Source organism: Thamnophis sirtalis, unplaced genomic scaffold (genome assembly GCF_051295495.1).
Source record: "Thamnophis sirtalis isolate CommonGarterSnake01/CBP01778 unplaced genomic scaffold, rThaSir2_p1.2 scaffold_10, whole genome shotgun sequence".
Classification (NCBI taxonomy): domain Eukaryota; kingdom Metazoa; phylum Chordata; class Lepidosauria; order Squamata; family Natricidae; genus Thamnophis; species Thamnophis sirtalis.
This window is the reverse complement of record NW_028261390.1, coordinates 39,267,302-39,287,792: the sequence shown is the minus strand read 5'-3', so window position 1 is coordinate 39,287,792 and position 20,491 is coordinate 39,267,302. Positions and strand designations below refer to the sequence as shown.

At 39.0% G+C, this 20,491-nt stretch overlaps 1 protein-coding gene across 2 annotated transcripts in view; it reads left to right on the top strand.

Annotated features, from left to right (window-relative positions):
- Window positions 1-20,491, top strand: part of SPRY1 (sprouty RTK signaling antagonist 1) — a 503,195-nt gene that overhangs the window by 394,862 nt on the left and 87,842 nt on the right. The window lies entirely within an intron of this gene.

Below are 20,491 nucleotides of genomic sequence, written 5' to 3'. Positions count from 1 at the left end.
TGGCCCTGCCTGGATGACGAGATCGAGAGCTTGTTGGGGAGGTGTGTGCCCTGCCAGGTGTCCCACCCGGCACCCCCCTCCACCTCCTCCAGGGAGTGGGAGCTGCCTCGCGGACCCTGGTCTCATCTTCATCTAGATTTTGCAGGTCCCTTCCACGGCCAGGTATTCCTGGTCACCGTGGATGCCTACTCTCGCTGGGTGGAGTTGGTTCTTATGCACTCCACCACCGCAGAGAGTACGGTGCGGGCGTTGCGGCACCTGTTCGCCACACAGGGGTTGCTGGACATCGTGGTGTCCGACAATGACCTGCAATTCTCTTCCATGGTGTTCCAGGCCTTCCTGGCCCCCCAGGGGATCCGCCATGCACCGGTCACCCCTTACCACCCGGTCACCCTTACCACAGAGAGGGCGGTCCGCTCGGGCAAGGAGGCTTTGGGCCGCTTGAACCGTGGCGACTGGCAAGCAAGGGTGGATGCTTACCTGATGGCTCAGCACTCCACTCCTTGCCCCCTCACGCGGCAAAGCCCCGCGGAGCTGTTGATGGGCCAGCGCCTGCGGACCACCCTGGATAGACTGCACCCACTCTATTCAGGGGCAACCTGGAGAGCCCCTCCCGATCCTTTGGGGTGGGGGATTTGGTGTGGGCCAGGAATTACACAGGGGACCCTCGGTGGGTGCCTGCCACCATCACCAAAATAACTGGCCCCTGTTCCTACAGAGTCCACCTACCCGATGGCAGTGAGTGGCGGTGCCACCTGGATCAACTGAGGTGCCGCCACCCTCCAGAGGCCTCCACTCCTTCCGCCACGCTGAGTCCAGCCACCATCGCCTTGCAGCCAGCCCCGGGCCCACCGCAGTTGCCTCCAGAAGCTCCATTGATGGCCTTCCCCAAGTCAGGCCTTCCCTACCCAGGTGCCGGGACTCAGCAACCCTTTGCTCCTGCTCCATCCGTTCTCGCACCCCCTGGTTCAGCCCATTTCATTTCATTTATTTATTTATCTAACTGGGAAGGCCCAGTTAGGCCTTCCACCGTCAGGCCTCTCCAACCCCCTGGCCGTCTACTGGCCTGTTCAAATGGACCCGTCATTCCAAGCTGCGCCCCCTCCACCCAGCCTACCTTTTCCAAGGGTTCCGCCTCCAGGGAGGAGCTCCAGGGAGGAACTACTACGGGGACGTCTTACCTCTCCAGCGCCACCTCTCCAACTGAGGCATTCTGGGCGTGTCCGCCATCCGCCTGCCTACTTACAGGAGTACGCGTGTGCCACGTCTGGTGCACACGCCCTCACTGGAGGGAAGAGGTGTTTAGTCCTCGCTCTTACAAATGACAGCCCGGCAACAGCCAGGCATGCCTGATTGGCTCCGGCACGCCATGGCTGAGCGCGGGCTGTCAAACACGTGGCTATTGGCCTCCCTGCTTGACAGCTCCATATAAATAGCTGTCAAGCAGGGGGAGGTCCCTGTCTACTGCTTTGCTTGCTTGTTACTGCTCTGTTAATAAAGGTTACTGTTTACTTATCTCAGAGGCTTACTTAGGCCTCCAGAGCGCAAAAACCCCTGCCCTATGGGCAAACCAGAAGTTTGGGAACAGACTTCTGGTTTGCTCGTAGGGTCAGTTTAAGCCTTCCGGAGGCTTCAGAGACCTTCAGGACACTTCCCTGAAGCCTCCGGAGGACTAAAGATGGCCTGAGGCTTCAGGGAAGCCTCCTGAAGGTCCTTGAAGCCTCCGGAGGGCTTAAACTGACCCTAAGAGCAAACCAGAAGTGATTCCAGTTTGCTCGTAGGGTCGTTTTTAGTTCTCCGGAGGCTTCATGGAAGCTTCCTGAAGGTCCCTCCAGGTGGGTGGGGAGGCTGTTTTGCCCTCCCCAGGCTCCTATAAAGCCTCTGGAGCCTGGAAAGGGCGAAAAAAGCATGCAAAAAATGGGAGAGGAGTGCCTCTCATGCATGCATGCACACTGGGGGGGGGGGGTTGCGCGTTGCATTATGAATGTGACCCCCTTGCACTCCCCCATTATGGCACTTGAGCCAAAAAAGGTTTGCCATGGGTGTTCTAGAAGATATTCCAGAAATATGTTCTCATGAGTCCAAGTAAAGATTGGTTCTGCTTGAATCAGTTTATACTGGTATAGCATCAAGATGCATGGGAGAATTTAGATTTTTATGATGATGGAATCTGCTTTGAATAATTAAGATTGAATAATAATTAAAATACTTGAAAATAGTTTGTGATGTGAATGAAATTCCAAAGTTGAGTTATTTTGCGGTAGCTACCTCGTTTAGCCTTTTAGTAACAGTAGGTGTTAGCAATCATATTCCTTAAGAGCAAGTTAAACATATTTTTGGTTTATGAGATCTCGTTTTGTTTTGTTCTTCTTTCAATTCAAAGATTTGCCAACTAAACCATATGCAAAGAGCTTATAATTCAGCAATCAGGTTTTTTTCTCTGATTTTTAGAAATGAATAGTTCTTTAGTAATTCAATTATAATTCAGTACTAATTGAGCATGGACCTTATTCCTATTTAGTTAAGCAATATAATTTGGAATATCAGTATTTATAGGAAGGCAATTATTTTATTGCTTTGAAAGTTAAACAACAAGAACCAGAAATTTTAAATCATTCCTATTATATTGAAATTACTTTGGGATCTGCTGAATGATCAAGATTATTCTTATTGTTTTTTTCCTGCATTGTTATTAAGAAAAAACAGATCACTTTCTGTTCCAATTGGTTGTCTCTCACATTGGCCCACTGTCAGATAGTGAAACAAATTTTCGGAAAATGTTTTTACATTTAGCTAGAATTATTGTTACATACTATAACTGAAATTATTTTAATTATATTAAAATTCAAGATTTTTTTTTGAAATGTATATACATTTCAGATGGATATTTTTATGTCTAACATTGTATAGCTGGGTGTGTGGAGTAAATAGATAATTAAAAAAGTAAGTTTGTTGTACAGGCTTGTCTGTATGTTGAACCTGTGATTTATTTACAAGTCAGGAATGTAGCACAACCAGACTACTGATATACCAAACTATAAGACCTACTGCTTCTAGCATTTTGTGTTTGTATAAGATGAATTCCTTCATTCTTTGTGTTTCCAAATTTACAAGAAGTTGGAAAATCCCACTAAAAAACAGGATATAATGTTTGTCTTGGAATGTTACATTCTACACTAACACCATCAAATACACATAGGGTTGGCACTGTTTTAAATTTTAGTATTCCTTGGCATATTAAAAATGTGTTTTTAGTTTCTTGAAGTAGAAATGTGATTGCCAAATGTAAATATTAGTGCATTTGCAATGCAACTTTAAGTATTCCAAGTATTCTATTCTAAACAATATTCATTCATTTTATTCCTACAACAACCTATAGATTAGGATAATTTAAGAAACCAAATCCTTTTCAGGTATTTATATAATTAAACTTTGCACAGAATATTGGTATGAACTGGAAAATGCTTCTGCAGATAGAAGATTATCCTGAAATTTTTGAAATTTATGTTGCATGTAATGGAGGTTGATGGTATTATAATATTTTAATTATGTAGGATTTGGAGATATTGATTTAGATAGTGGGTTGCTGTTTAATGGGCTTCATTTGTATTTGCTATGTCAAACTAAAGAAATATATAATTCAGAAAGATTTATATGATTAGATTGGCATAATTATGTAGAGAAAGTTTTACATAATTTAGGTTTAGAAAGATTTATATGATTTCCAGTAAGAAGATGAAGAAGATAGGAATTGTGGTGTGTTTGTATGGAACAAATGTTATAAGTATCTCTGGATTGGTACTAACTAGGTTCGGCATTGGACTTAAACCTGATGCTGAGAAGCTGGGCACACTGGTTGCATTGGCCACACCTGCTGTCTGTCACATCTGGAAAAACTGTCCTGCTACTGCCTCTCTGCCTGCTGCATTTGTCTGCTCTTGTGTTTACTACTGCTATTTGCCCCTTGTTTTGTTGTCATGTTTGCAGATTTGTGGTTGAGAATCTGTGGCTGGAGAGAGGGTTGGAAGACAAATTGCACTCTGTTTCTTGTTGCTGATTTTGCAACCATGCATGTAGACTCACAGACATTGCAACCTTTTGTGCTGTGCAGGGTTTCTTTTTTCTGCTGAAGACATCTCTATCCTCTATCCTTCTCTGCACCTTTTTGCTTTGAGCACCTCTTTTCTTGCTGGACATCTTTTCCCTTGCAGATTTTTTGATGGAAGGAATGGCTTCTGTCTACTGGCAAAGTTGTCTACAATTGGAGACTGAAGATTCTCGCAGTGTAACATATAGTCTGGATGAAAACCAGAGAAGATAATTGGTATGGTTGGGGTGGTAACAGCAGCAGGGGAGGGGTTCCAATGAGTGTTGTGAATATATTTGTGAGTGAAGTAGGAAGGTGGACATTAGGTATCCGGATGGCACTGAGATATAGTGAAACTGAAGTGCCTCAGAGTGTCTGGCTTTCTTTCTCTGAGATGAATGGTAATGGGCAGAGGTGGTATTCAGCAGGTTCTGACCAGTTCTGGAGAACTGGTAGTGGAAATTTTGAGTATTCTGGAAAACCAGTAAATACCACCTCTGACTGGCCCCACCACCATCTATTGTCTGCCTTCTGAATCCAAGCTGATCAAGAGGGAATGGGGATTTTGCAGTAACCTTCTCCTGGAGTGGGGTGGAAATGGAGATTTTATAGTACCCTTTCCCTGCCACTCCCACCAAGCCATGCCCACCAAGCCAAGCCATGCCCACAGAACCAATAGTAAAAAAAAATTGAAACCACTGGAAATGGGGACATTGGCCAAAATATTTATGGTGATTGGCATGTGGGAATATTGTAGGAGACAGGGGCAGACCACTGTTATGGAATGTGGGACCATTGTCTCATACTGGTTTCAAACCATTCTTCATCTGTGATCTCATTGTTAATGAGAGGGTGATATGCATTACTGAAACATGGCTGGGTCCTCTGTTATGCTTTGTTTAGTCTTTCAAAATATTTTCATTTTTTTCTCTAAAGAGGAGAAAAATACAGAAAAATTCTAATGGTTGGAATATGAGGTTGTTATATTCTCTTAATTATACAATATTAACTGCACTATTTATTATACAATTATCTTAATACTACAGTATTAAATGTTTGTAAACTCCTTGGATTCCCAAACTTCACTTAAATTCTAAGAGAAGGTATTATGTGAAAAACAACAAGGTATAGGACATCAAAGGACAGAGAAGGTATTGTGTGAAAAACAACAAGGTGCAGGACATCAAAGGACAGTACTGTTTGATGCAGCTTTGAGTAAAGCACATCCCCAAATCAAAAAATAAACTGCCTCTCAAACATCTAACAGTGGAACAGAGCAGCTGGGCTGCTTCACACAGATAACTAAAATAGATTCTGTGAAGATCAGTAACTGATGGGAACCACTGAGGTGGAATGAAGTCACTTTGCATGCCCCTATTTGTGGTTTTATTCAGTTCAAAAAGCATGAGCAGCCAAGACTTTCTATAGTCATAGAAAGATGTACACAGGAAATAATCCAAAGCTATATCAGTCCAAAACACGATCTCCCTCCCCACCCCTCAAATTCTAAAGATGATCTAAAGCACCTTGAAAATATAGTACATAAGACTTCCTGGGGGCGGAGTGTCGCCGAAGGAGCTCAACGGAGCTCCTCTCAGAGTTCTGGTCTGTATATCTAATTAAGATCAATAGATATCACCCCTTTTTGGCAGAAAGGGGCAGGCAGAAGCTCAGGTGCTAGGATTTATTCGTAGTTCACAGCCCCTTTTCTTTTTTGGGGGGGCTGCGAACGGAGAAAAGATCCAGCGTAACTGAGCTCTTATCTCCAGCCAGTTCTTCTTAGCTGCTTTTTTTTTGCAGCCCTAGACAGGCGATCCCCCCCCTCAGGACAATGATAAATTGCTTAAAGCAACTTAAGACAAACACGAGCGGGTTTTACTCCTGTGATGTTCCTTTTTTTATAACTATCTAAACACCAGCCTCATTTTCCTTTGAAACTTCTTTGTTCAACAGTGCTACAAAATGGCGTTTTTACTGTGTTGGTGATTGATGACGTAATTAACCGGCTTTATCTCCCCGGAGACTGCTACTCATTAACAAGCAAAATCTACAAATAACTTATTGAGAACTGAGCAGGTGAAGACACTGTTTATCTGTTTATTCTCAGCTTTTATCTATAATGCCTCCCAGGTCTAAGCAGGCAAAACGCTCTCCCCCGCATGTGCTTAAAGAACTTGTTAGTAAATTGCTGCCCTTGCCTCCTGCACCCCCTACTGGAGATTCCTTAACACAGGAGCTTCTTTTTCAAATACTCAATGATTTTAAACAAGAAATCAAAGAATTTGTGCTGGATTTATGCGACAAAATACAGACTAAGATTGCCCAAATAAAGGTGGATATGTTTGAAGCTATGTCTACTTTGACAGATTACATCGAAGAAATGGAGACTAAACTGGAAACTTTGGAGGAGGCTAATTCTAATTTGACTTCCAACATCCAAGCATTACAACAAGAGATTAGAGATACTCAAACACAACTGATAATGATAAATTATAACAGAAAGGCGTTTGCAATAAGAGTCAGAGGACTGCCCGAAAAGAAAGGAGAGAACTTGAAACAGACGTTTGTAGAGGCTTTCAGCCAAGCGGTGGGAAGTCCGGGACTCAATTTTGATTGGAATATTCGAAAAATCTATCGCCAGAATTCGTGTGTAGCAGAACAACGACAGCTTCCAAGAGACATAATTATATACTTTTTCATAAGAGAATCCAGAAATGCGATTATTCAAAAGTTTTACAACAACAGGCTGTGAATCGATGGCCAGGATTTGTTTGTCTTTAAAGAAATACCACTCCAGATGCTGCAAGCAAGGAGAGACTATACTTTTTTAACCCAAGAGCTTAGAAATCGTCAAATACAGTATAAATGGGAAGCTCCAGTTGGAATCACAGTTACACTCGAGAATCAAAGATTTCGTCTCAATTCTGTTTCGGAAGCTCGGGACTTTTATTATAAAACTCTGAAGGCGGGGCTTCTTGACTCACTCGGAAATGCGGAAAGACAAGGTGAAGGAAAGACAAGCAGCAATTCACTTGGTTACAAGATGGAGGGAGTTGTTCTCCCCCTACCGGAGAGGCAGAAGAGCGGAAACTGAGGATTTAGCCATATTTTCAAAGCAGCGGGACACGTGGTTATAAGGCAGAGGGTTGCCTTCTCTTTCCGGAAGGGCAGAAGAGTAAAGAATAAAGACCCAGCGATGTCTTTAAAATACTTTTTAAGCTCTTGGACTGATTAAAATTTTAGGATTCCTGTTTGGTTCGAAATGGTAAAGCTGTGTATCGATGAGGAATGGAAAGAAGCATTGCTTATTTTGGACAGATATTGTATGGGATCTTTATAAGACTTATTTGAATTTTAATCCAAACTGCGCATGAATTGTTTTCTGGTGTGAGGAAAGCAGGGACCAAGATTTATTTGAATTGCGGTTTGGGATGAATGGAGTCGGGAGGAGTGGGGCAGAAGGGAAGGTGGAGCGGGATATCGATGAAGGGATCTTGGGACTGAATGAAGTGGTATGGATTTTGGGCACACATTTTACGGATTTACATGCTTGAAGTATAACATAAAAAGCTCAGGATTTTAAAGTGAAGAGCGAGATCCTAATCTTATGGAATTTGGGCTTGGGAGGAATGGAGATGAGAAACGAGGGGTAGGAAGATGAGTAGCGAAAGTATGATTAGACTGCTCTGTATTTGAAGGTAAATTGATTTTTGTATAAACTATTATTTGAATATAAGGTTAAGAAAGGCTATCTGGAGAGTCTACAGGAAGATGGGGGTAAATATCAAAGAAGCAAGGGACGAAGACAAAATATAAATGGAATGATCTATACTGTTTAAATTTTAAGAATGATGGGAGGCTGAGCATAATGCAAAAGATTTTTATTTTTTTTAATTTTTTTTTTCGTTTTTTTTCTTTTTCGGAGTGTTCTTTTTATTTTATTTTCATTATTATTGTTAATAAGATATTCTAGAAGGTGAATGGTACTGAACTGTGCCGGGTGTGGGACCTGGGAAGTCGGAGGGGATTAGGGAGGGGGGTTCATTGGGGGTGGGTGGAGATATAGTCTCAATATATAGAATAAGAAGAATACACTTGTATACTGTTGTTCCTTATCTTTTCTTTTTATTTTTCTCTTTTTTTCTTTTTCTTTTTATTTTTTTCCCTTCTCTTTTCTTTTTAGCACAATTTTTAGTAACTGAATAGATTAATGAATAGAGAAATGCACCAAAGTGAGAAGTAGAGGAAAAGAAGAGGGAGAAGTAAGGAGGGAGGAAGAGGGGAATGTAAGGAGGATGAGAGGGGAAGGAGGGTGAGGAAGGCGAGAAAGGAAGATAGGAGGGGAAAGGGAAGTAGGAGGGGTGATTGTTGGAGGGAGAAAGGAAAGTTGGAGGGGGAGAAGAAGTGGTGTATGAAAGCGACAGGTTGGGTTTATGATGAGTTGTGTTCAGGTTGGGTGTTTCTTTTTTTATTATATTATTATTATTGCAAATATTCAGTATATAAGTGAATGTACAAAATTGAAAATGAAAATGAATAAAACATTTGAAAATATAGTACATAAAATTGAGCCATTTTCATAGGGGGCACAAAATGTGGGTGGAATTGGAGAAGCGTTTTCAAATAACATTAATTTATAATATGAAATACAATACTATCAACTAATAATGACAATGATATGTTGGAAAAGGAATACGTAGGTTTTAATTTGGCTAGCAAGAGGTAGATTCAGACCCCCACCTAGTCTTAGGAGGGATGTGAATGCATTTGGTTCAGGCATTACTCTATGTGTAGTCAGACTAATCTAAATCAGATATGAAAAGAGAATCTGATAACACTATGCTAAAGCAGGACGTAAAGTGAGATTTGGACATTAAGTGTGAAACCTATTGGGTCAGGCTGCACAGCCTCTTAGAGCCCCTTTATTTTTATATTAAAGCCACATAGGCAGAGTTGCAGTTTGCAAAAGAACAGGAAGCAAGTGCCTAACCACAAGATGTCCCTATGTCAAAAGCCTATGTCAAAAGTCCAAGGTTCAATTAAAGTTCGTTAATGACACATACTCCATAAACAAAAGGAGAAGTAAGACCCCATCTCCTTATAAGGCTTTCTCCTCAAGGTAACCACTAAGAAATGTGTTAAGTATTTCCGTGTTGCAATGCTTTTGAGAATGTATAAGAATGTGTGCTTCGATAATGAAGGTTGTTCAGAACTTGCAATGCTAAGCCATGGGCTAGCTTTCTGAACCTGGCTGCCAAATAAACTTTTCCTGTATCCTGAGAAATCTAATGCAGCAATAGAATTCATCATTTTTTTCCCTCTCAACATAACAGAATAATTTTTTCAAAATTCTAAATGTAAACATTAGCTATTTATATGGCAATTTTCATGGTTACATATAATAACAGTACAAAATTAAACTCCCTGTTTTCATAGTATGTTTGAACTGCTAGATAGTCACTGTTAGTAATCAATTTGGCTGGCAATTAAAATTTGGCTCTCCTCTTAACATGTACTGGAACTTGGGCCAAATCTCATGCTTTGAGGTATTTCATGCAGTGATTGTACATTTTCACAGACAAAATAATTAGAACACCCAGATTTTAAAGGGTTCTAGTCCCCACAAAATCTGTAAATGGATACTTTTGCGAATAACTGTAGAATAAGGCTGATTTTCCTTTGAATTGAAAAAAAAATGCTTTAGAAAATGTAAGTGCTGTATATTTACTGAAACAATATCATTTATTCTTTTTCATCTTATTATACAAACAAAAAAAATCACACATCTGATTTTCTTTCAAGCTTTATACAAACATTATTGTATGTAATAGTTTCCCTATATATAAAGTTTTAATGCACTTATGCTATAATTTTCTTCTTCTTCTTCTTCTTCTTCTTCTTCTTCTTCTTCTTCTTCTTCTTCTTCTTTCTCTTCCTCTTTTCTTTCTATCTTCTTCTTATTTATTTTGTTTATTCTCTGTTATTCTTTATTATTATTATTTTATTATTATTCTTTATTTCTTTTCTATCTATACAAAAAGGCTGTATTTATGTATGTTCCAGTGTAACTCTGGAGTGCCTCGAGCAATTTCAACCAAACATAGTACAAAGATGACTTATTCTCTGGAGAAAAGTACTGGGGGGGGGGGGTAAGACACCCATAACACCCCTCGGTGTGTGTGTTTTGTTAATATGCAATCTGTTGTGCCTTTCAATGGCTTCTACTGTACTGCCGGAACTCTGGACGCCTTGAGCAATTTCAACCAAACTTGGTGCACATATGACTTATTCTCTGGGGGAAAATACTGTGGGGGTAAGGTACCTCTAACACCCCTCGGGATGTGTGTTCTGTTAAGATACGGCCTGTTGTGCCTTTCAATGGATTCTACTGTACTGCTGTAAAATGGCTTCTATTGTACAGTGCAGTGGAGTTGCCATGGGAACAGCTTCATAGTAGTCCACAAGGGGAACCCTCTGGTAAGGGGGAAAATCCAACATTAGAAATTATGTTTGGTTCGGACATTTCCCCCCTATAAATAAATACCCAGGCAACGCCGGGTTATCGGATAATTTTAACTAAACAATAGACAGGCAAATAGTATGCTTTAATTTAAACATACATATTCTCAGAGTATAATGATTCTGAATTATCATTTTTCATATGATTGAAGTTAAAAGATTCAGAGAAAATAATACCATTAGTTGCATACAATTAATTTAATTGCATTGATTAAATGCAATTATTGCAGTGATTCTCCTTTCTCCATGGTTGCTTCCAGTCTTTGTTAATGAAGGACAAATCATGTCCATGGCCCCTAATATTGTATGGGGCACAATATTCCTCCTATTTAACATTTACATTAAACTTCTAAGTGAAGTCATCTGTTGGTTAAGGTCTGGTATCATCAGCATGTGAGTTTATTATTATATACCTTATTATATAATGAAATTAGACAGAGTTGATGCACTTTGTAATGATATATGAAAATGACCTTGAGGGAAGAGGGGAAGAGATGCTGCCTAAGAAATGATCAGACAAAAGATGGAAGAACCCCAGTGGCTTAATGGTCAGAGAAAGGAATAATCTGCCTTCATTGATCAGGCAATTCAAAGTGGTGGCAGCAGATTTGTACCTTCAAACTTGCACATTTCTGTTAATGTTGAATTACAGTAAAGTAGAATTAGTTCATCTGGTCATGTTTCTTCTCTGGTCTATTTCATAAGGCTGACATAAACATATTTCTCCCTGAAAACCAGGACTTTAAATTTGATTGTTTTCTGGTTTATTTCCAGTTGAGATTTTTTTGTCAAGCTCCAATTTCAATTATTATTTTATTTTATATGTAGATACATCAAATTATTGAAAGTGATGTATTTGTTTCTTGTTAACACTATCCCAAAGAAATCATTTAGTCTTTAGCCATATGGAAGAGTTCATACTAATTCATTTGATCATTTCACAGAGTCATTGCACTGCAAATTTAAGACTCTCTAACTCTGTCAAAGGGATAGCAAATATTTTTGCCACCAGAGGGCAGATTGAATCTGCAAAACTCCATGGACGCATAACCTTGATAAGTCTCAGTTCAGCTCTTGGCAACTGATCTTGCCTGTTGGGATCGCTGACCAACCAGGATTTTCATTGTGCATACAAAATTAGATGAGGAAAAGTATATGCTTTGCTACTTATGTGCGAAAATTGCCACATTTTCAGGAACAAGGCTATTAGAAATATTAAAGATTGCTACAATGTTTCAGATGCTTGATGACCCTTATCTTCTTGGACAAGTGGTGTATCAACTAAGCATTGCTTGAACAGAATGTGAAATATATGGTCGAAAAATAGATGCTTTTGTCTACTATAGCTTCATGGTTGCAATTGCCAGCCATAGCTAGTAATCAGTATGTGAGGACACTTGTTTTTTATCTACACATATATGTTGGAGATGTGTGCATTATAAATAACACAAAACAGACAGCCTCACAAATGAACAATTTGACTTATTTGTGTGCAATTTGAAAAAAAACCTAGAACTTTCTTTTTCAATTTCACTCATTTAAAGGTCTTCATTGTCGTTTGTTAACATGAATATTAACTCTGCAATCTTGCACACACCAGGCATTTCATGTGAAGCAGTCTTTTGGCAGGCAACCAATCATCTGGGTATTTTAAAGACTGGCAGGATTCCAGAAGTGTCTTTTCCAATCATTTATTCTTTTTAAAAATGTTCCCTGAAGCAGTTGCTTAAGATTGAGCTAGATTTCTTCATGTGACCTTTGATTTCCTTTAAAACGTTTATCCTGTACATAAATGAGAATTAAAACAAAAACAACAAAGTCATAACAGCAAAACTTGTGTAGGACAAAGAAGGGAGAGGGGAGGAAATAACCCCTAAGCCAGAGTTTATATAGATGAACCTCATATCTTTAGTCTGTCCTCTGCTACCTCTTTTCTCAAATATATTGTATATCATTTCTCCTACTCAGCAGCACCTAGCACTCTCCCAAAATGTTGTTCTGCATTTTTTTCAATTGTTCTTATTCAATCTAACAAATATAAATTGATTTGGATGGTGTAGGGTGGTGCAAAGTTGCAAATTCTTGTTCTAAATGTACTTATGAGGAGCTGAGAGATGTGAGAGTATCCATTTTTTCATTATACCACAATTTCTAAGTGCTGTGTATTCTCTCTCACTTCCCACACTTAAATTACATCCCCAGGGAAGGTCCATGGAGGGTCCATTTCCTGTGGGTTTCTTTCAGATCAGAAAAAGTCAGCAGAAAAACTACAGAATCAAGAAAAGAACAAAACAAGTCAGTCAGCGAGTCAGTTAAATAAATAAATGAAATTATCCTATGTGACCAAAAGGCAACTTCTTTTTAAAATCTTAAAATAGACCTTTTGTTTCATGTTAACAATGATCAAAGTATGCTTTTAATATCACAAAATGCATGGAGGGGATTTCTCAGTGTAACCCTATGCGTATTTCATTAGAGCTAACTTGTGTGGTAACATAAGCTTTTTTCCCCTGGGAATTAGGAATAACTCTAGATACTTGGGGCTTTTAGGTACAGATAAAATTTTGCTGTTAGTTATTGTTTTATCTGGTTAAAAAATTTTAAAAATGGCAGCAGCAGAACTACAAAAGACAAATTATGTTCTTAGCATTTTTGTTTCTTCCTGCAAGCAAGCAGATGCCCAAGAATGTTATATTAATTCAATATCCTGTGAACTATTAAACAGCCATAGCCACACAGCAAAGCAGAAATCATTTAGCTGCCAAAAACACATTCATAAGATGAACAAAATGGCAGGTTTAATTTCAACTCTTTGTTGGCTCAGTGTACCACTTCAGAAGCTCAATATTTCCTTCTGGAAACAAGAAGCTGCACTACTCCTGAAGAGTACCAAAGTGTACAGTCTGGGTTCATGTCTTACAAATGCACTAATGAACAAATGACACTCTTACAAATGTCTAGCACTAATAAATGTTATTAAACATTAACTCTCCAAGCCCATTAAAACAAAGGCAACAAATGATAATTGACTTCAGGTGCATATTAAACAAGATGAAGTTACTATAATTATACTGTAGATCTACTTCTGTGGATTTATGGATTCCTTTAAATCAGGAGAAGGTTGTGGATTTCTAAGATGCCACATGGTTTCAGGAAAGACCAATAAACGTAAGAATTTGTTGCAAAAGCAGGTTCATTATTTTACCTTTACATAGAAACGTTCTTAGGTTGTGATTTATTAAAGCTTGGAGAAAATCAGAGGAAAAACAGAAACCATTTGGTTAAACATCCTAACAAGCTAGGCTGAAAACAAACAGCCTGTACATTAAAATTGGCATGTAAATTATCACTGACAATGGTGCAGCGTAACCTTTGAAAAATCTTGTAAAAAGAAACAGTAAAGAAAGGCTGCTTTATACTATGTTTTTCTGTTCAATTATAAATGGTTCTTGCCCACCAAGCTGTTTTTTTGGCAACTTACATTTCTTCACATGGGGGCCTGTGCTATGTTCTCATGAAAGCCTCATGGGAATTAAGAGACAGCTGTGAGTAAACTGCATCAAGAGCCTCTGCTATATTTGTTTTACTTATTTAAAGCTTTACATGTGATATTATGAGCAGATTATTTTCCCACAGAAGAAGGGGAAAGAAGTCAAAACTTATCTCAATAAAAGATGAACTTTCACTTCCAGAAGAATCAAAAATCTGTATGTTCATCGGCTTTATTAAGATCAAGGGTTTTAATTGTAGAATAGAATTTTCCATAGAAAGAGGTGCTCTAATTTCTATCACACACTACTACAATACTTTGCAAAGTCTTTTAAGAACCATATGCATTTTGTGTCTTCTTCTCAAGGGGCCAATTTAATCTTAGAATCCTTATAAATATGTCTGGAACTATCCTTTGCTATGAAAAATGAGCTGTGTAGAAGATGCATGTGGAAAATTAATAGAAGGAAAATCATAGAGAATGTGAGAAAACAAAATCATTCCTGGTCACTGAGATCCTCTCTACTAGTATGAACCCAAAAGGACTTTATATGCAATAATTTATTTACTTATAGCCATGATGGTGAACCTATGGCATATGTGCCACAAGTGGCACATAGAGCCCTCTCTGTGGGCACGTGCGCCATCATCCCAGGTCAGATCTCTGTGGCGTTTCCCTGCAAAAGATGAAACAGAAGCTCACGAAAGAAAAAGATCTCACCTTTGGCAGAGCTGCCAGTATTGGTATGCCCTGCCTCCTACTGGCCAGCTAGTTTTTGGTCCTCTGCTGTGCATGCACACATGTTCATGCATGCATGCATGCACATGCACACATGTTCATGCATGCACGTGCATGTGCACATGCCTTGCAGTTTGGACACATATGTGCAGTTTGGGCATTCAGTGCCTAAAAGGTTCGCCATCACTGACTTATCAGGTTTTCCAATATAGCTTAATATAGTACCTGCTGTTGGGTTTTCAGATATAGGATATTTTTACACTGTAATGTTTTCATATTTGACCTTTAATGGTAGATGGAAATAGAGAGAAAGATAATTTATTAATCAGGCAAATCATTGATTCATGATCAGTTGATTCTGATATTGGTTTCACACGTGGAACAATTGCATCAAATATCTAGCAGTAAAGAAATGAAATATGGATCTTGGGAAGGTGCTAAAAGAATTGCTTTTGTCCTGATTGAACATGGTAAAATTCAGCATAGCTTAATGTGGAAATAGGATTCTATTGTTATTAGTTCTGAATTAAGAAACAAAACGAAGTGCCCGATCTCCTTGTAGGTACATGGTTTGATAGATAATTCAGTAATAGATAGAGGTCACAGTATCTATTAGAAAATATCTTCTATATCAGGGGTGTCAAACTGCTAGCCCATGGGCTGGATGGGTCATGTGCAGGCCCTGCCCACCCCAGCTCCATAAAGGCAAAAAACTTTATGATACCTCAGGATATGTCATGTGATGCAATCAAGTTTGACACCCATGTTCTAGATAGAAATGGGAAACATACTGTATATTTATCAAGGTAATGACTCAACTCCATCATCCTATCCAAACAGCTATTGCTATTTGTTAGGGATTATGGATATGTCCTCACTTCTCCTATAAACCAATGCTGGAACCACTCAAACTTTTTTTGTAGATTTCAGTCAATTACAGAGAATATTAAAAGAGATAGTTTTGCTAGTTAAATGAATAACATACAGGATTGTGTTAATACAGAGCTAAGCTACGATATCTTGATAGTTTAAGCACTGAACAAAACTGCTTCTTCCAGGTTCATGTGTGGAAACTGACAAGATTAGCAGCTGGATACTACTTCAGCACTAGTGATAGGACAGCATTTTCTAATTCATTGAGTATAGCAGCTATTTTTGGTCTGTTGTAAGGCAAACTGCATGACACAGAAACAGTTCTGACTTTCAGTACCTCCCTACATTTTATTAGATCACTCATCAAGTATATTAGTCATATAGGATATTATACAATATGTAAATGGTTACATTTTATAATTTAAAAATGAAATTAGACAGTATATAGAGGACAGATTTATCAATCAGCATTAATCATAATGAAAATCAAGATTTAAAGGTAGCGAAGTGGGGGTGACAATGTTTTTCTCAAATCTTGTGGTTGCCTGCTATTTGAAGCAGAATGCTGAACTATATACATTTTCATTTATTTTTTTCTGTTCTTTTGATAAGAGAGTTACATGACAGTACCATAAACAAAATCACAAAGCAAGAAAACTATGCATCTCTGAACTGATGCCAGATTTCTTTATCACTCACTTATCTGCATCAACAATATTATTTTGGAGTAAGATGGAGTATTGGAGTATTTTACCTAAGGAGTGTCAAAAACAACCACCAACTGTTCGTTAGGTTTTATTGCTTACAGTTCCTGATTAGTATATCTAATTTTCTAATTTTGACACATAAGTTGCTTGTCAGCATACCTCTGTTTTTATGTTTGGAGCTCCCAAAACATCTGCTATATTGTTTTCTATTTATGTGCCAGCTCGACCTTGTTGTAAGTAGTGGCTGATAACAGGTTTGTTCCTGATAGTTTTTTCTTAGCTTAGGATTTCACAAGTCTAAAACCACAAGATTTTGTAGAATTCTATAAAACAAGATATATCAGAGGATTGTGCATTTTTCTCTAATATGGTACCAAGTTATCTTTAGATGATTACAATTTTTTAAAAAATCAGTTCATTTGTGGTGGAATTGCTCATTATCCAGGAATGATGCTTATAGATAATGATACAGTATAAGAAGATAACCCAAGTATACAGTACATTATTTTACAAAAATAATGTACATTATTTTACAAAATCTTTCCTCAGAGGAAAATGAAAATGAAGGAGGTAGATCTATATTGTATTCCTACCTTTTATGTTCCTGACTTAACGAACCATAAAGTGACTTCTTTAATATTTAAATGTATTTGATTTTTTAGCAGTACAAACCCATGTTTTCCTTTGATTATTTTGTTCTTAGTTTATTCTTTATAATCAATTATGTTTTGATTCTGATGTCTGATTATAAGCAATAGCAAATGATGCCAATCCTTGTGCCTTGATTAAAGTGAACCAAAACAATTTTACCATCCACGTCATAGGAATAAATGCTAATTTTATACCACTGAAAAAAGGAGTCACATGCCTTTAACTTCTTAGTTCTCTATCATATTAAAAAGCTCTTGTTTCCAGAAATAAAACTAAGAAAAATTGTTGGTGATTTAGATTTAAGCATCTTGGATGAAGTGCATTGTATTACTCTTCCTGTAAACTGAACCACAATTGTTTTAATAATGTTTTTTGTTCAAGAATCCAGTTTGGATATTAACAGGTTTGGTCCAGTGATGCCTCTTTAGCTAGTGCAGAGCTTACCATTGAACTGAAATGTATGAACATTTATTTTATCAAACATTCTTGTATGGGATGCTCTGATTACTTCATTATTTTTGCCTTCTCTAGAAAGAAACCAAGAACATGCCTTCTAATTTATTTATTTGTACTCTATGGATCCTTTATTTCTTGCATCAAATATCTAATATTAGAGACTCCACATCATGGTCTGTTTCTGTTGCTCCCTTCTGAGAGGAGGTTTCAAAGTTTCTATAGCAGGACTACAGTACTAGATTCTGTATCAGCTTTGTTCCTTATGCCATTAAACTTGCAAGATTCCTTTTCTTCCCAATGAACATATATACATCAGCCCTAGACTGTGATGTTTCCTTGGACCATATATCTGTGTGTATGAGGGTATACACATAATTTCTATATTTTCAGACCTGAATGCAATTAAATTTTATGCTAATTAGTGTACATTTAAATTCTATACTATGGTATTCTATGCTATTCTATGCTATTCTATTCTATTCTATTCTTACCTTCAAAACCTTGTGTCTCCTTGCTTGACCATATACACATTTCCAGCTTCTCTTTCGGTTTCTATAATACTTTCAATCAAAGCCGCAAACTGAGGATCTGAATCAAAATAATGCAGTGCAGGATTCACAATGCTGAAGCTTTTGATACTAAAGTTCTTCAGCCCTTCTTTGCCTTTGCACTGGGAGGAAATTAGTTGCCACCAGCTCTCCCATCTGCATTACTTTGAAGCCCAAGGTCAGACTCTTGAAAGCCATCGCTTTATGAGATGTGTTCATCTGAGCTTGCAAAATAACCTTAAGACCTTTTCCACAAGGTTGACTGCAGTTTCCTATGTGCAGAAATATAAAAGTGATTTACGGAAGCAGCTACAGAGTGGTCTTGATAATGATAATGATAAGGATGCATTTGGTCATATTTCTTCTTGCAAGCTAAAGGGTTTTTTTTGCCTGATTGAAAACAAGCGGCCAACACAGACAAGGGTGATTTGGTGCAAAGACATACATTCATAACCTGCTAAGCAGACATGAAAAAGGTTATGGAAAGTATCATAAATGATAGAGACTTGCTGATGTCCTCAGTAAATAACAGTAGGTCAATAACTGAAAATGTAGCATTCTCAACCTGCTTTGTTCCCCTGTCGCCAGGCAAACAAGGTTATCTACATGCTTGCTGTTTTTTACATGGCCTGTCAAGTCCTTCTTTTTCTTCAGCTATTGTAACATTCACCTTTTGTTACTGGTCTCTGTATACAGTAACTACTGTATTCATGGCACAATATTTACATTCAACCTATTTCAGCTCAGAGAGCCACATGCTTTTATTGTTTGTCTGATTAAAGAAAGGAAATTGCAGCTTCCAGGAAATCTTAGTGAATAGAGAAAGGAAAATAAGGAACGTTTATGTTTTCCATAACATTCCTTAGCAGAGGTTTCTTGACTCATCTAAAATAGAACCCTTTTCTCAGGGGCCTCTCTTTCCACTTTCTTTCTTTTTCTGCCTCCCTTCCCCTCCTCTCAAATGACATGTCATGCTTTTAGACTCCCTGAAAAAGAAAGAAATCTCTACCCAAATATACAGGAAGTATATTGTGCTACTGAATAGTAAAAAGTTTGGTTTTCTGAACAAAAAATAAATAAGTCAAATCTTTATTAAATATGTACCTCCATTTTCTTTTTGCTGAGCAGTAAAGCAACAATTTCATACGTACACTTTCTCAGAAATACTCAATGAGCCACAGTAAATGTGTGCTTATTTTATAGCTAGTTTGGGTTTTAATTTTGGTTAATTTAATTTAAATCAGATACCCTAATCATTGTGGCCACCCTGCCCACAAAAGTGGGTATAGTCAAGGCTATGGTTTTTCCAGTTGCAATGTATGGCTGCAAAAGTTGGACAATAAGAAAGCCTGAGTGGCAAAGAACTGAGGCCTTTGAACTATGATGCTGGAGAAGACTCCTGCGAGTCCCTTGGACTGCAAGTTGATCAAATTGGTCAGTCCTAGTGGAGATCAACCCTGACTGCTCTTAGAAGGCCAGATCCTTAAGAGAAAACTCAAATACTTTGTCCATCTAATGAGAAGGAAGAACTCCCTGGAGAAGAGCCTAATGCTGGGAACGATGGAGGGCAAAAGAAGAAGGGGATGACAGAGAATGAGGTGGCTGGCTGGAGTCATTGAAGCAGTAGGCATAAACCTAAATGGGGGCATCACATCGAGGACATCATTTGGGTGGTTTGGGGTAGAGATGAAAAGTTGGGTATCATCAGCATATTGATGATACCATACCTCAAAACCATGGATGATCTCACCCAGTGGTTTCATATATATGTTGAACAGGAGAGGTGAGAGAACCGACCCCTGGGGCACCCCACAAGTGACACGCTTCGGGGTTGATCCCTGCCCTCCAGTCAACACAAACTGCGACTGATCTGACAGGTAGGAGGAGAAACACCATAAAACGGTGCCCCACACTCCCAACCCTTCAAGTCGTCGCAGTAGGATACCATGGTCGATGGTATCGAAAGCCGCTGAGAGGTCTAATAGGACCAGGACAGAGGAGCAGCCCCTGTCCCAGGCCCGCCAGAGATCATCAACCAATGCGACCAATGCTGTCTCCATGCTGTATCCAGGCCTGAAACCCGACTGAAATGGATCCAGGTAGACAGCTTCATCCAGGGACTGGGGAAGCTGACGTGCTACCGCACTCTCAACAACCTTCGCTACAAAGCGAAGGTTGGAGACCGGACAATAGTTGGCTAAAGAAGCTGGGTCCAGGGAAGGCTTCTTAAGGAGGGGCCTCACCACCACCTCCTTCAGGGTGGTGGGAAAGAACCCCTCTCTCAATGAAGCATTGGTAATCGCCTGGAGCCAGCCTCGTGTCACCTCCTGGGAAGCCGAGACTAACCAAGAGGGACACGGGTCCAACACACAAGTGGCAGCACTGAGTCTCCCCATAATCCTGTCCATGCCCTCGGGGGTCA